This window comes from Eretmochelys imbricata, chromosome 4 (genome assembly GCF_965152235.1).
Source record: "Eretmochelys imbricata isolate rEreImb1 chromosome 4, rEreImb1.hap1, whole genome shotgun sequence".
Taxonomy (NCBI): Eukaryota; Metazoa; Chordata; order Testudines; family Cheloniidae; genus Eretmochelys; species Eretmochelys imbricata.
Genome location: NC_135575.1, coordinates 70,394,028 through 70,410,965, shown reverse-complemented (window position 1 = coordinate 70,410,965; position 16,938 = coordinate 70,394,028).

Sequence of the window (16,938 nt, the reverse complement as noted above, 5' to 3'; positions counted from 1 at the left end):
ATTGTGAAATATGTGGCCAAGGCCTTATTTACTACTCAAACTATTCAGACCCCATCTGGAGACAGTATTATTAACTTCCTGGTGGTCTTTTCTGTGGCACTCAGATAATATAGTGACCGAGTGCTTCATAAACATTAATGAAATTACTTTCAGATTACTCTATGAGGAGAGGGGTTATTATTCCCATTTTACCGATGGGTAACTGAGGCCTACAGAGATTCATGTCAAAAGTGTCTATTAACTTAGGGTGCCCAATTTTAGATGCCTAAGGTGTGACTTTTTGAGACTATAGCATATTATATCATTTTATTTGTTCACAACGCAGCTCTCATCTTCAGTTGCAACTGAGAGTGGAAATCAGATCCCAGGTGTCTGAAGTCAGGTACCCAGAAAATAAGGATCAAATCAAGGTTACTTGTGAAATGTTTGGTTTAAGTGATTTGCCCAGCATCACATAGGAACTCTGTAGCAGAGGCAGAGAAAGAATACAGTTATCCAGGGCAGGATTCAATTGCCTTAACAGGAGACCTTCCTTTCTCTTCCTGCAATCCCTGTTTTATTAATTACACATCCTCCAACTTCAGCAACAAATGAGACAGTGATCCTGAAAACCACAATCTCATTCATTTCACAACTCTGAGTCATTCCATGAGCACTGCTCATCCTGTGCACTGAACTAGGCAAGGTCCCATGAAAGAATGGTATGCGGTCAGGTAATGAAAGTCTATTATAATGCATATGCACAATTGAGCTGAATTAAGGTTGCAGCCTTAATTCTGCCATTTCCTAACTTTTGAGTGACTGACTTTGCACCCTTAATGTTCTTTAATGTCGTTTTTGTCATTTTCCTAAGTTTTTAACTGAGCAAATTGAAAAAACAAATTCCAGCATGTGGAACTATATTCAGTCCCACCTGGTACAGGAGTAGGATTACAACCTTTTATTCCACAGCACAGACCTCTGCCTATTGAGCTAAGAAAGGTTTCAGAGTAACAGCCGTGTTAGTCTGTATTCGCAAAAAGAAAAGGAGTACTTGTGGCACCTTAGAGACTAATCAATTTATTTGAGCATGAGCTTTCGTGAGCTACAGCTCGCTTCATCGGATCCGATGAAGTGAGCTGTAGCTCACGAAAGCTTATGCTCAAATAAATTGGTTAGTCTCTAAGGTGCCACAAGTACTCCTTTTCTTTTTTCTTTGAGCTAAGAAAGTAACTGATAGCAATAGGAGGTTGTCATCTATGTGGACCAGATTAGAGGGAGATGAGGAACATATTTTGTCAGTGGGATTTACAGCTATTTGCTTTTAGCAGAGGAATGGTGAGACTCAGGGATTTTGGGTCTAGTTCAGGCTCCAAGGGAAATTCATCCTAATGGTAAAAGGCCCTTCCAGCCCTGACTTCCAAATCCTGCCCACTTCTTCCCTGGTCCATTAAGTCTCCTTTTTCCAGCCCCCATCTCTCTCCCCATGTCCCCCATGACTCCACGTCCCAGTTCCCTATCACGAACTTCTCATTCTTATCTCTTGTCCCACTGTCTCCCCTCACCACCATAGAGGCATGGCTCTTCCCTCCCAAGGGCTGTCTAAGTTACATCCGAGACCTCTGCAGTCCCTGGAGGATCCCAGAAATGGGAGGGCCTCACATTGGTTTAAATCCCCCCTTTCCCAGAACTGTGAATTTTGTGCTGCACCTCTAAGAAATGAAGCGCAGAATCTCACCGTGTCTTATTTTAAATTGCAGTAAAACACCTAATTCTCTCCCTGTTGATGAATCATTTTATGTGATGTACAGAAACGAAATTACAAGGGGCTGATCCTCTGCCAAGCAGCCAGCCTGAGAAGCTAAGGTGGACAGATTAATGGAAGAAAGATTTCAGAGAGGTAGCCATGTTAGTCTATATCAGCAAAAACGAGGAGTCCTTGTGGCACCTTAGAGACTAAACAAATTTATTTGGGCATAAGCTTTCATGGGCTAGAACCTACTTCAGATGCATGGAGTTAAAATGCATCTGATGAAGTGGGTTACAGCCCACAAAAGCTTATGCCCAAATAAATTTGTTAGTGTCTAAAGTGCCGCAAGGACTCCTCGTTTTTTTATGGAAGAAAGAGGAATCTGCACTTCCAGGCTGCAGGGCTCCTTTGTGGAGGCTACTTCAGTCCATTTAATTATAAAGTGACCTGTGGGTGCTCAGCAACACTGGAAATCAGTCATTTGTTTAGGTCCTAAATATAGATTTATAAATAGATATATTAATGTAAGCACTTACTGTATCTTTCGTCACTCATGACTGAAAGTTTTGGCCTAAGGAGTGAGTACGTTTGTTTTGGGGGAAAGGATGTTATTGTTTTGCACTCCTCTAGCAATTTCTGCCCAAAGGATCTTAAAATATTTTGCAAATATTATCTAATTAAGCCTCACAACAGTCCCATGAATACAAAAAGAGATAATTTCATTTACTACTAACAGGCAGTCACATCTAGGGTGGAACTAACAATGCCCAGTGACTCGATGCAACAGTTTAGAGCAGATAGTGAAGAAGAATGCTATATGCAATAGAAACTTCAGGGGAAAGGTAGGATGCAATTACCTGAGTTTTCTTAGGACACCGGGATTAGCAATCCTGTTCTTATGAAAAGCATCATACGATATTTCATGCCCACTTGTTGTCAAAGATTCAGTTTTACATCTCAGCCAAAAGATATCGGGTCATATTGTCCTCTGCATTCTGGCCCCTTTAAGAAGTGAAGCAAACTGACTGGAGATCAGTCAGAATGTTCTCAGTATGGACGAGCTCTCAGTGGGTGTGTAGCCACTATAGCCAGCCTTTGCACCAACCTCCCCACTCTGCTCAGCTCAGGGAATGTATAGGAACAGGCAGGGGCATGGTCAGGGAGCACTGAGCTCTGGCTATGCACAGCTGGTGTATTATTTTTTTCAGATATGCCCGATAGCCAACTCCTGATTTTAATTTGCCTTTTCAATGGTATATTACACAAATACACGCACCTACGTACAGGTTTCAGAGTAACAGCCGTGTTAGTCTTTATTCGCAAAAAGAAAAGGAGTACTTGTGGCACCTTAGAGACTAACCAATTTATTTGAGCATAAGCTTTCCTGAGCTACAGCTCACTTCATCGGATGCATACGTATATATTGTATTGTAATGATTATTTAATATTATGACTTTATGTCACACATTCTGTAAATATCTTATTGAAAGATCCCGTCTATTTAAATGTATGTTAAAATATGATGAAATCAGTTGCAGATATGATGGACAAGAGGGTATCCTTATAAAAATCAGGCTACATTCAGCCTCGGCATAAGAATGCCCAGCTTCATTCAGCCAGGGCTAAATATAGCCCATTATCTGGGCTTGTCCAAAAACTAAAAGATACTGGGGTGATGACATCAATGGAATTTTTCAAGCGGGGGTGGGGGGGTATTTGGCATAAGATGGGTTAAGAATTGCCAACTTTGCCACAGCCATTTCTGCTAAATGATTTTTCCATGCTGCAAGGTCTGAATAAAACTTCTAAACAATACGTGGCTTCCACTGCTTTTTCTGATGCAAACAGGCTGAGTCTGAGGAAGTGTACTTTTCCACTAATTGAAGATTAAGTCTAAAAAATGGTGGAAGGAGCCTCAAATGAATACCTAGAAATTACATGATAAAATAATAGTTTAATAAGTTATGGTCAGGCATTTATAAAGGAGGAAGGGGACTATCATGTTAGATGGATAATAATTTAAATAAGTTTGAGGTGGAGTGAAGAAATGAGAGTATATTCATGTTATCCTGACCAGTCTGTGTATTTTTGGTGTTATTAGTCTGCACTGTAATTGATTATTCGTTGTACTGTAGTTCTATTTGGATGTTTATTTTGACAAACTTTTAAAATGTTTAGAAAATTATTAGAATTCAGATACTTGTATTTAAGTTAACAACATGGAGGTTTCTCTATAAAGTTTCAAGGCTCGATATTGTGGTAGTGTGACTAGATACCGGATGTGCAAAGAAGATTAGTACAAATAAAAACTTCAGGGAACGCTGAAAATTAGCATGATTTGGCTTTTGAAGAGGTTATTATCAAAGGTTTGAAAGCTATAATTGGATAGAGGTGAGCATTTTTGTTTAGCAAAGTCTTAGATAATACAGTAGAGAATGGAACAAGTTATGTACAGTCCAACAATTCTGCATAAGCATCAAATAATTTCTTCCAATTTTGGATGAAACCTAGTTGTTATTGTAAATTGAATCAGGGTGCTGAACTTGAACCACTGTAAGAGATTCAGTAGCAGTAACTACTGAATATATCTCAATAGCAATATCCCAATGAAGAGAAATGTTCACCAGTTTTGGAGAATATAAAATATTTTGGTGGAAAAAAACATGATAAAACCAAGAAGAATCAATAAGTCCTAACATTCTGGTTTTCCCCTAGGAGAGACCTAAGAAAAGTAATCTGTATTGTAGCAAATGTAGAACATAAGTTTTCAACACAAATATCTGTCAAGTCCACTGTCAAGTCAATAATGAAATGCAAAAACCAATTTTGAACTTGCACCCAAGTCCTACATGTGCACGGAGATGCTGAAGAACTGAGGCCATTGGGCATTTTTTAATTTTCATACTGCCTCCACTGTTCAGCAATAAGACAGTAAGGGAGGCAGTATCTTTTGTACACTTCTCCACATAGGTCAATGACTGGGAAAAGATGGGACTATAATGTACTGAGGTTTTTCAGAAGACTTTTACGTATAGTACAATCAGTCTCTTTCTCTAGGGTCTTTCCTTTTGTAGAGCATATTACAAAAATCCCTATTGGTGATCCTGTCAGTACCCTTTACTTTTCTCTATATGCAGATGTACATTAATACATAAAAGACTTGAGATCATAGGACTCTGGAAAATGTCAAAAATGGATCACACATCACAGATCTATAAATTGCAAAGGCATTTTATAAAGCCAGCTGTACAATAGAAACTCCTTCCTTTAGCATTGTATATCACAGTTTTTCACATATCTATGCATCCTAAACGTTTTCAATTTCAAAGCATGAGTATATCCTGATCCCACCAAATGAGATACTATTGTAGTTTTATCATATACTGTGGATTGGTATTTCTTATCAGTAAACATCAGAGTTGTCGATTAGTTCCTGACAGTGCAGTGAAGTGTTTTGCCTGATTTCTTTTAGACTAGCTTGTTATGTCAGATAGCTTCTGTTTTGTTTTCTGTTGCCACAAACTTTACTGAAGAACAATACAGCAATTTGAATAAATGGCTATATATCAGGATAAATTTGATCCACACAGGAATAGTAGGCAGAGTTCTCAAGGAGAGTGTGGGATCACAGCCCATTTCGTCTTTTGTTTTCAAGTGTGGGTGGTAGCCAAAAGGTAATCAGTTGAATGTCTTTTCCTGCACACCGCAGGTTGCATTGTGTATGCTCATTTAATTCCCAGCAAGTTCATAAAACTTGAATTTCATAATGGACTTACTTTATGGGAAGAATACAGGACATTTTCTTACATGGCACAAAGCTATTTATCCATAAATACATGGTTACTAAAGGGTGCAAAACTGTGTAAAGAGCTCTAGAAAGGAACTAATAAGGAATTCAGTCAGGGGCCCAGTTCTGCAAGGTGAAAGAAGTAGAAGTTGATGGCATGCAACTTACTGACAGTGCTCAGCACAATGTAGGATTTGGCCTCTCTTTTAAATGACTTTTCATTAGAGTCTAAGTACCATTATAAAATATTGTTAAGTACTGTTTTGCCAGTTGCATTGAACGGTGTTGCATGTGTGTGCACTACTACCCTCTACTGGAGTGAGTGTCTGAGCTGCACAAGTGTATCAATTTCTAATTGTTTTGTCCTCTAGAAGAAATCCCAAACACCATTACTAGTAACAGATTTTTAGACAGTATGCTCTTTGGAGGAGGGATTATGTATTCCTTTGAATTACGTACAGCACCAAGCACACTGCCAGCCTTCAATAAATAACAGCAGTGACAACAAATAACCATCTGTAATATGAATGGAGAAGGGGAAAGAACCAGACAGGAATATGCAGTCAGTTAAAGCTTGCAAGGAAAGTATTAGAGTAGATGAAAAAGCAGAATGAGTTAATGCAAGCCAAGGGATTTAGATGAAGAGGATTTTATTAATATTTCAAGATAAAAAGAGAGAGAAACATGTATTAAATGTATAAGAGGACATAAAATTAGTAATTTTGAATACTGACCTACTGAATGGCTTAAAAATGTAACAAAAATATATAGAAAAGTAATGAGGACCTTGTAAATACTCTGTAATTTAATAATATATGTATAATGTATATAAATATAAAAATGGAAAAGTAGATAATCAATAAAATTAGAAGTTATAAAGTTTACAATAAGGGAAGCTAAAGACATCAGGGGAAAGATCTACAGCTAGCAAGGCGAACATCAAGGAGATTTTTTAAAAATATATCAGGAACAAAAGAATTCCTAACAGTGGAATATGCCCATTACTAGATAGAGACAGTAAAATTTTTAAAAATGATACAGAAAATATCTCTGTTCTGTGTTTGGAAAGAAGCAGGATGATGTACTAACATCTCATGAGGATTAGGAAGTACTTTTCAGTCCATTAATAACTAAGGAAGATGTTAAACATCTACTAGAGATTAATATTTTAAAATCAGCAGGCCTGGATGACTTGCACTCAAAATTTCCAAAAGAGTAGGCTGAGGAGATTTTTGGCCCACTGATGTTAATTTTTAATAACACTTGGAACACTGTGGAAATTCCAGAAGACTGGAAGAGTGCTAATATTTTGCCAGTGTTCAAAAAGGGCAAGTGAGGTGACTTGGGTAACAATAGGCCTGTTAATCTAACATCAGTTCTGGGAACGTCTGACAGGAGTTTGTCAATAAATATAATTAATGCCAGTCAACATGCTTTTATGGAAAATAGGTCTCATCAAAACACTCCTGATTTCAGTTTTACAAGTCTTGTGGGTAAAGATAACTGCATAGATATAACATGCCCGGTACTGCACAACATTCTGATTTAAAAATTAGCACTACACAATATCAATAAAGCTCACATTAAATTGATTCAGAACTCACTAACTGGCAGATTCCAAAAAAGTAGTTGTCAATGGGGAATCCTTAATAAATGAGGGTGTTTCTAGTGGGGTTCCACGGGCATTGGTACTTGGCCCAATGCTATTCAATAGTTTCATCAATGATCTGAAAGTAAATATAAAATCATTGCTGATTGAATTTGCAGATGACACAAAGATTGGTGGAATGGTAAATAACTATGAGAACAGGAGAGTAACAGCAATCTAGATTGCTTGATAAACTGGGTCAATTGAAACAAGATGCATTTAATACAGCCAAATGCAAGATCATACATCTAGGAACAAGGGATGCAGGACACATCTACAGACTAGATGGACCATGGCTCTGATCCTGTATGACAATTCCTATGTTGCTAACAAAACATAACCCTCTTTGTGTAAGCCTTCTCTCAAATTTTATCTATTCTTTGGACTTTTCTGCAGCATCTCAGCCCCAGTTCCCATTACCCAAACATGGGGATATGTCAATCCTTCTTACATTCCTAGAATGGAGAGAACTGGACACATCTGACATAACCTATGTGTTAGTTAGCACAAACATTTCTGCATCCAAATGGAGGTGTCTAGCACTTGCATTTAAAATGGCTTAAAAAGGAGCCCTGCATTCTCATAAAAGGTCTTAGACTGACAACCTATTACAGATCATCTTTAGCAAGCCACCTATTCTGGTTTAAGCAACCACTTTAAAATATCCTCAAGTGGCGACCAGTGCATTTTAATTTAGCATTTTAAACATACCTCAATGTGTATGGAGTTTATAAAAAAAAATAAAATGCTCCAACTAAATCTTACACCTACTTCAGAGATACAACCTTGGACCTTCAGCTACAGAAACATAGGCATCTACCACCTGAGATGAAGGAGAATCTCTGTTCACTTTTGCTTTTAGTACTTTTATCCTGTTGGTAAGCCAACCAGTAGTGGGCAGTGGTATGCATACAGTTCACCAAACCCTTCCACATCCAAACAGGCTATAATGTCTTCTGAAGGAAGGGGAGGCAGGAGTCTTCACACCTCACAAATCCCCATTTCTCTGGAAGCAGCCAGTTGGCCCCAATGCACGGGGGACCACTGCAATGAGTCCTACTGCAGCCTGGGGCCTGCAACACCTCAGACTGCACTGATCAGTCATGAGGCTGAACATCTGGGAAAGCCCAACAGCATGGTTATCGCGCTGTGGAACAGACTCCCAAGGGAAGCAATGGAAATTCCATCATTTGAGTCATTTAAAATTAGACTGGACAAAAAAACAATCAAGAATATACTACAGGAAACGATCCCGGCAGAGGATGACATAAGTCTTTCCCATCTCTGTGATTCACATAGCAGAGACCTTTTGTTATGTTTTCTAAACATTAAAAGCAAAATATGCTCTTTCAATTGGGATGGTTTTTATTTTAGATAAAAGTAAAAACACCAAAGAAAGAAAGAACAAATCTTCATATGAGAGTGAGTGCGTGCATGCTCACAGGTGAGCACAGGGTGCACCTCCTTTACCTCAAAGTCTTTTACAACTGTGCAAGGTGGGTACATTAAATCAAGGCAATTAAATCCCTAAGTTTAAATCTTCGGATTTTTTAAAATCATTAATTTATATCAGGTTGAGCCTTTGCAAAACTAAGCTGAAAATTTTTACTATTGCCATGTTAGATTAAAATGTATCAAATTAACTTATGTGTGCTTTCATTAAATACCACTACTGGGATCTTACTAATTTTACAGAACTGTTATAAATAAATAAACAAACAAATAAAAGAATTCATCCCCTCCCCTGAAAACAAAGGCCCTGAGCCTAAAAACACGTAATTTAGAACGTGAATCATCCCCCTTTACTTCATTGAGACCATTCATGTTCCTAAAGTAAAACATATGCGTAAGTGTTTATTGCATCTGGGGCTAAAAATGTATTTGTGTTAAAAGCACATAGACACCCAACCTACTTTCCTCTTAGTGGAATGAAATCTCTGTCACTTCAAAACAAAATTGATTCAGTGGTAACAGTGAAACGTTACGTAGACTTTCAATACATTACCACATTTAATGTGAAATTTTGTAACCCAGCCAAAACTTTCAAAAATAGGACCCTAAAATTAGGTTCCTAGGTCCATATTTGTAAAGGTATTTAGGTGCTTGAAGATGCAGATAGGTACCTTGAAATCCATGGCGGTTGGGTGCCTATGTGCTTTTGAAAATCCCACTAGGGGCCTATCTGAATCTTTAGGCATCTTATAGAAGCATAGAATTGTAGGACTGAAAGGGACCCCAGGACTCAAGGCAGGACTAAGTATTACCTAGACCATCCGTGACAGGTGTTTGTCTAACCTGTTCTTAAAATTATCCAATAATGGAGATTCTTCTAAATACCTTTAAAAATCTGGACCCTGATTACATATTCAGTCACCTAAGCATGGGATTTTGAAAAGCATCTATGTGACTTAGAAGTGCAAGTCCTACTGACTTCAAACATCAAAACTCGATGGAGGAGTATAGCCCGGTCAAAGCATTTCAGATTTCTTGAGTTGTAGAAGTCAGAAGTTGGTGTTAATTACAAACATAGATATCTATTTGCTTATCTATTTTGTGTTTGCGTTTGTGTTGTTCTCACAGTAAGGATGTTAATGAGACCTTGGACTTGTCTGTTTCATCATAGATGAGTGTTTTAAATGTGAAATGTCTTAGTAGAAAAAAAAATCAATGCAAAATTTGAAATTCTATTAACAATTAGGAAACTATTTAAGGAAACACGTACAAAACTTCCACTTTAGGAGCTTAAGGCTATAAAATAGGAATAAGGTGAAGAATTAGCAACATGCAGATATAAAAACCCCCTTTGAAATGGGCTCCCCGAAACAAAGGGCAGTGAATGCTGCTTATTAGCAACCTCTTGGCTCCCAGAGAAAAATTGCTAACAACATAAAAGGCTCATGCCTGAGACAGCAGTGTGGGGAAGCCCTGCAGCCAGGGACTTGTCACCCACACAGCAGGTCATGCAGGAGTCCCAGTGCTGCAGACTGGGAGAGGAGGCTGGGAGAGTAAGCTTCAGGCAGTGCAACAGCAGGGAGGCGGGGCTGCTGCCCAGGGGCCAGAGTTTTCCATGGGCCTGCACTGTACATGACGCTGCAATCGCTGTATTGTGCCCAGCCCTGGGAGCAGAGGTCCAGGCTCGGCATGTCTGAACTGTTCCTTCTCTGGCTGCAGCCCCACAAACCTGCCTGCAGCTGGGGCTTTCTATGGGGAGCAAGGGGATTAGGGACCCATAGGGCTGCACAGGAAAAAAAATTGTCAGGAGGGAGCATGACAGTAGCTAATATCCAAAACCCATTAAAGTTAAAATGAATGGAATGGGATCAGTTCCCAGCAAAATGTTGATGATAACCAACAGTTGTCAATGTCAGGATACCTAATAAGTGACATTCGTTGTAAACTAATCAGTTTCCTTTGCAATAGACCTCTTTTCTCTCCAAAAATATATCCATAATTTCTGTCTTCAACCTATCATACCCCAAAATAAATTCATTAACTGTCCCTGAGCCCATCTCTTTTCACTAAAGAGATCTACCTATTCTCTCTGTACCTCTCAACTGGTGCCTTTGCTCCATGATGGGATGTTAGATGGGGTGGGATCTGAGTTACAACAGAGAATTGTTTCCTGGGTATCTGGCTGGTGAATCTTGCCCATATGTTCAGGGTTTAGCTAATCGCCATATTTGGGGTTGAGAACGAATTTTCCTCCAGGGCAGATTGGAAGAGGCCCTGGAGGTTTTTCGCCTTCCTCTGTAGTATGGGGCATGGGTCACTTACTGGAGGATTCTTTGCTCCTTGAGGTCTTTAAACTACAATTTGAGGACTTCAGTAGCTCAGACATAGGTGAGATGTTTTTCGCAGGAGTGGGTGGGTGAGATTCTGTGGCCTGTGTTGTGCAGGAGGTCAGACTAGATGATCATAATGGTCCCTTCTGACCTTAATATCTATGAATCTATGAAGCTAATCTAAGGCAGGTAGGCTGATCCAATGCTTCTGTTCCAGGACTGGTCTGTGTCCTTTCCTGACCCTTACACCCCCTCACAGATCCTACTTCTCCTCTAAGGATGTCAGTAGTTCCAGGTCTTCCTCAGTGTTTTCCTAGGTTACAAAACATTTCTGTTAGAAAATGCAGATTCAATGACATTTAAATGTTCCATGGGAATATCTGGATTCCATTGAAATTTGACATGAAATTGTCAAAATGCTTTGTTTCAAGAAGGTCAAAATATTTTGTTTTGATTACATATTAGAATTCATAATATAGCTACATAAAAGTCAAAATAGAAAAGTCAAAATGAAAGATTTTGACCTTATTGAAACAGTAGTTCAAACAACATTTTTGGAATATTTAATTTCATTAAAAATTCTGAGATTGATTTTTCTTATCCCAATTTGAGACAAAAACAAATTTCAAAATCTTAAAATTTCCCATGGGACAGAAATTCTATTTTCCATCCAACTATAATCACCTGGTAACAGCATAATTATGGAATGTATGGGAGGGTATCCCATGAGTTTCTATATACAGGGAGACCTTATCAATTTTTGATTCCACGTACTAATACAGAACTCTTTGTGTTGTGCCCTATGGTAAGCCTGAAAACCCTCTAGACATTTTCCTTTGCTTTTTGGCTAGTATCTAGAAAAACAAGATTAAAAAAACTATTTTAAAGAAATATCACAATTATGCAATATTGTCAATTTACAAACACACTACTCTCCCATCTGTCGCTTTTCCACTAGGAAGGCATCAGCTACTCTTGCTAGTTTCATTTTCACTCCTTTCACTCAAATTACGGAATTTATTGGCAAAATGAAACCCACCAGTATTACATACGCTCCATTTTATAGACATGGGTTTCAGATATTGGAATGTATGATTGCTTTTGATGAAGCAATTTGCTCATGAAAATCAAAATTTAGGAAGTACCAGGGTCATAAATCACTATTAATATTGTGTTCATATTATATTCCTTAATGCCTTTCAGCCCAAACAAATCAAAAGTTGTCTTTCAATAAATTTCTATACCTACAGTACTTTTATTTTTAAAAGAATTACTTCACCTACCATTGAAATGGAACATGTCTGGGCTGTGTGATGAGGCAGGGCCCACTGGTGGCACTGCCTAGTGGTTAGGTCACTGGACACTCACTCTCCCCCTTCTACAGCATCCTTTCCAGCAGTTGTTATGGTGGTGTGTTGGTTCCTCTTTGGCAAACAGTATATCTGTCCTCCAGCCAGATCACTAGTTGAGTCCAGGGTGAGAAAGCCCAGCAAAATATGTAAGTCCTCAAAAAAGAAAGTCTTCAGCTCACCTCCAGGCCCCTGTGTGGACAGCCTCGCCGCAGGGTTTACAATGTCTCTATTCTGTCTTATCTCCAGGGAAAGAGGGGTTGTGCTGACCATGCAGGGGTTGGTTGGTTGGGGAGCCCAGCCCGTCCTTCTCGAGGAGTTCTTCAACCCAGGCTTCTACACTAGGCAGGGATAGCAAACACTCTGGAATGCTTTGGGGCATTTCCTACCATTTAAAATGTCCAAGTCCAGGGTATAAGAACATAAGAACAGCCATACCAGGTCAGACCAAAGGTCCATCTAGCCCAGTATCATGTCTTCAGACAGTGGACAGTGCCAGGTGCCCCAGAGGGAATGCACAGAACAGATAACCATCTAGTGATCCATCCCCTGTCCCCCATTCCAAGCTTCTGGCAAACAGAGGCTAGGGACTCCATCTCTACCCATCCTGGCTAATAGCCATTGATGGACCTATCCTCCATTAACTTATCTAGTTCTTTTTTGAACCCTGTTATATTCTTGGCCTTCACAACATCCTCTGGCAAAGAGTTCCACCGGTTGACTGTGTGTTGTGTGAAGAAATACCTCCTTTTGTTTGTTTTAAACCTGCTGCCTATTAATTCCATTTGGTGACCCCTAGTTCTTATGTAATGAGAAGGAGTAAATAATGCTTCCCCTATTTACTTTCTCCACACCCATAATGGTCAAAGTCTTACAAATGATCCAGCATAAGATGGAGTACAGAGTTCCCTAATCCTAGAGAAAAGCTAGTCCCTGCTCTGGGGCCTGGATGCTTCCAGATTTTCCCCTGCAGGTTAGACTCCTGCTGTACCCCTATTCACGAGCTCTCAAGATAGGTCTCTCCTCTCCTACACTCTCACCCTCAAGTTGTCTGGTTCCCTTTGAAGCTCCTCCTCTAGATGGAGGAGGCTCTGCAGGTGCGGTGGAGTAGAGCCATCTGGGCCCAGAACTGCTCCTTAATCCCTTCTGTTCCAGTGGGGTTTATATACCCCATCACAGGCTGGAACATGGCAGCCATTTAATACAGCCATTTAATGCAGAATTTCACAAAAGATGCACAATAAAGAATATCATGTCCAACTGAAACTGCAAAAGAGTTTAGATAGGTAGAACTAATTCCTCAGATTGGAATGTAGTTACTAACATATTTGTAGAGGAGACCTGGTACAAGGTATCATCTTTACATCTCCTAGACTTGTTCCAAATTGAATGGCTTCTTAACTGCTACAAGAAAATTGATGCAAGAGTGATTTCAAGGATTTATTTCCCCAGCTCCCATGGCTATGATATTAGCAATATGCCCTAAATAACTGAAATTAAACAAAGATAGGTACCAGTTTAGAATTCTTGTGCCACCAATACATGTATTTCATTACTATGCTTGCATGAGGAAATTCCAGTTTGTCAACCACATTTAGCTGGTATTTAAACAGAACATTGAGATTAGACTAGACTGAAAAGATTAGCTGTGAAACTACAGTTTAAGCATGAAAAACAAAAATTAAGCTCTAAGCAATCATTACCACCTGGTGTCCAGTTTGCTTTATAAAAGGTCAAGTTTCAACACCAGCAAATTTTAAGCCAAAAGTTTAAAAGTCTCAGGAAAGGAGGTAAGTCAGGGGCAGTCTCTTCTTATGAACAAATGTATGTAAAAATTTCTGTTTCTCTGAAGCAAAGATAAATAGTTTCCCAAATGAATTCCTCCCCTCCCACTAGCACCATGCTTTGGTTCCCATGGAAACTTAAACTCAGGACCTTCAGAACAGATGGCCAAGACCTTATCTCCTTTGCTATCACAGCATGAAGCAATGTAAGTTTGTCTGATAATGAACTCACATAGAAGACAATTTTCAGAGTAGCAGCCGTGTTAGTCTGTATCCGCAAAAAGAACAGGAGTACTTGTGGCACCTTAAAGACTAACAAATTTATTTGAGCTCACGAAAGCTTATGCTCAAATAAATTTGTTAGTCTCTAGTACTAACTGTTCTTTTTATAGAAGACAATGTTTCTTTACCCCTCAATTTATCTAAATCCATCACACAAATGCTTTTTTAATTAATGAACAAAATTAACTTGACCTTTACAAACTAATATACAAAACAATTTGTATTGTATATAAAATTATATACACGAATTAAAACAAATATTTTGATTTTATTGTTCCATACCAGTAGCATTTATTAAATCTCTGGCACATGCATTTTTTCTGCACTTAATTTGAGAGGTATTTATGGTTCAGTGTTGTCTTCCTATTGCTTCAGTGTTAGTTTTGCGTCCTCTTATTTTCCTGTTCACTTTTCCACATTTGTACCTTAATTACACCATTGGTTTGACATTGCTTCAGAGCAGCCATAAAAAGAGTTAATCGTAAATATCATCAGAAGAATTCAGCTCCTATCTAACATTGTACCAATCCAATAGCTTCTTTCTGTATTATCTGAAATGCTCACCAATGAAATTACTAAAGCAAAACAAAAATGGATAAAACATAAACTGAAAATTGTAGCCAGTGTTCAGACATAAAAAGCAAAAGCAGCTGTTATCTCTCAAGCATAATCCTTTTCCTTTCCAAAACAGTGAAATATTGACCACTGTTAACACTTCATTTTGCTTTCTTTCATTGTAGCTTACTACTTCATGAACTAGTCTCCAAACCATGTACTTGCTCAGATATTTTTGTGTATGTCAAATTTCCTTTTGAGTCTTACAAAAGTTACATACGCATATTTTTAATCAACAGCCTTTAAAGACAATAGGATTAAATATAGGGTTTTTTTAAAATATAAGACTATAATAAAATGTTTAAAGGAATAAACCTTAGAGGTTAAAGTGAAAACAACCAACCGAGGTCAGTAGTTATCTGATGTCTGGTGGGTGGCCTCTGTGAAACGGATTGGACTGCTCACTCCAGTTCCTAGTTGACAGATATTTACATAATACTAAAACCACATAATTAGTCCTTGTTAGAATTCACAGGGAGACAAATAGATACACATCCCATGGACACAGAAATCAAATTCACTTTCATTACGTTCACTTAAAACATTTCCCCCCAAAATATTTATAACAAGATTGTTAGCATATGCTTTGCTTGTTGAATACACGAGCCAGTGTGGCAAGCACAAACCTACAAACATCCTATTCTGATTAATTATATATATTTCTTCTAATAGCAGCAAGTGCACTGTCTACCAGCCACTCATCTCCCTACACACCCAATATATTTCTAGGGCACCCATCACTACAGCAGCTTCACATGCATGTAACTGTGGTACCCAGCTGGTTAGGACAGACAGAGGAACTTCCTAGGGAATCAGACTGCTCGGAGAGTCTGCCCTTTTATAAATGATCTATTTTTTTTTTTAATATCAGAAATGTCACCAACGTAACAACACCAGTTTCTGTACATATACATTTTTTTAAAAGGATGCGTAGGAGTGTCACCTAGGAGTTGAGAAGGATCATAACGTATAACTCCTCCACGCAAACATTTCCATTGCGCCACTGCTGCTGTCTCATTACCTGGCAAGAGAAAAAGGTCCTGTGTTTGTTGAGCAAGATTTTTGTCCTTCTCACAGCCTAAATCATCTCAAAACAGAGGTCTGCTTGGCAGGCACTACAGCCTGCTGCCATCCTGCCACCATCCCAAATCATTCTGCCTCTGCTTCCTATACCTCTGTTGTTTTGATTTATATTTCCACTGAGAGTCCTGTCATTACTACATTACATTATGATGGATTTTTACAAGAATTATTCTTCTGTCGGTGAAATTTCACACTTCAGTAGGTGAAACCAATAAACAGATCCAGACATAAAATACATCCATATGAGCAAAACCCCATGGTTTTTATAGTCCAACAGGCCCCATAAACTTGTCTCATGGGACGTTTGCAGAAAACCCCATTGACAAACCAGTTTAATGCACATAAATACTTTAGAATCAGGAATGAGTCTAGAGTATCTGGGATCTATGGCTGCAAGGTTTCTGTATAACCCAACTTCAGCCTAAACATCTCAATCTGACAGACCAAGGCATTTCCAAAGCTTTCTGGAGAACGTGGCAGGTCTGCCCCTGCTGCTGTAAGAATGTTTTCCATAGTCTGGCATCTGGGTGCTGACTGATTGACATGAAAAGAGAAGTGGGAGTTAGAATGTGTGTGTGGTGATAGTAAATGGCAGCCTGTCACAGAGTTATTTATGTTTTTAGAATAATTCTGATTGTTTGTTATGGATGGTTTAACTTTGGGGAAAGAAAGTATAGATTATTGAAAGATGGTACATTCTAAGGCAAACAAGGACATTTTTTGTCTGGAGCACTATTTTAACATCTCAGTATTTGTGTTTGTGTATCCCCTCCCACATGTGGAGGGTATCTAATTATATTGTACATATGGCCTCAGTTTCACCTTCTGCCCAGTGCATTAAATACTACAATTACTATGCGCTTTATATCTTTAAAGTGT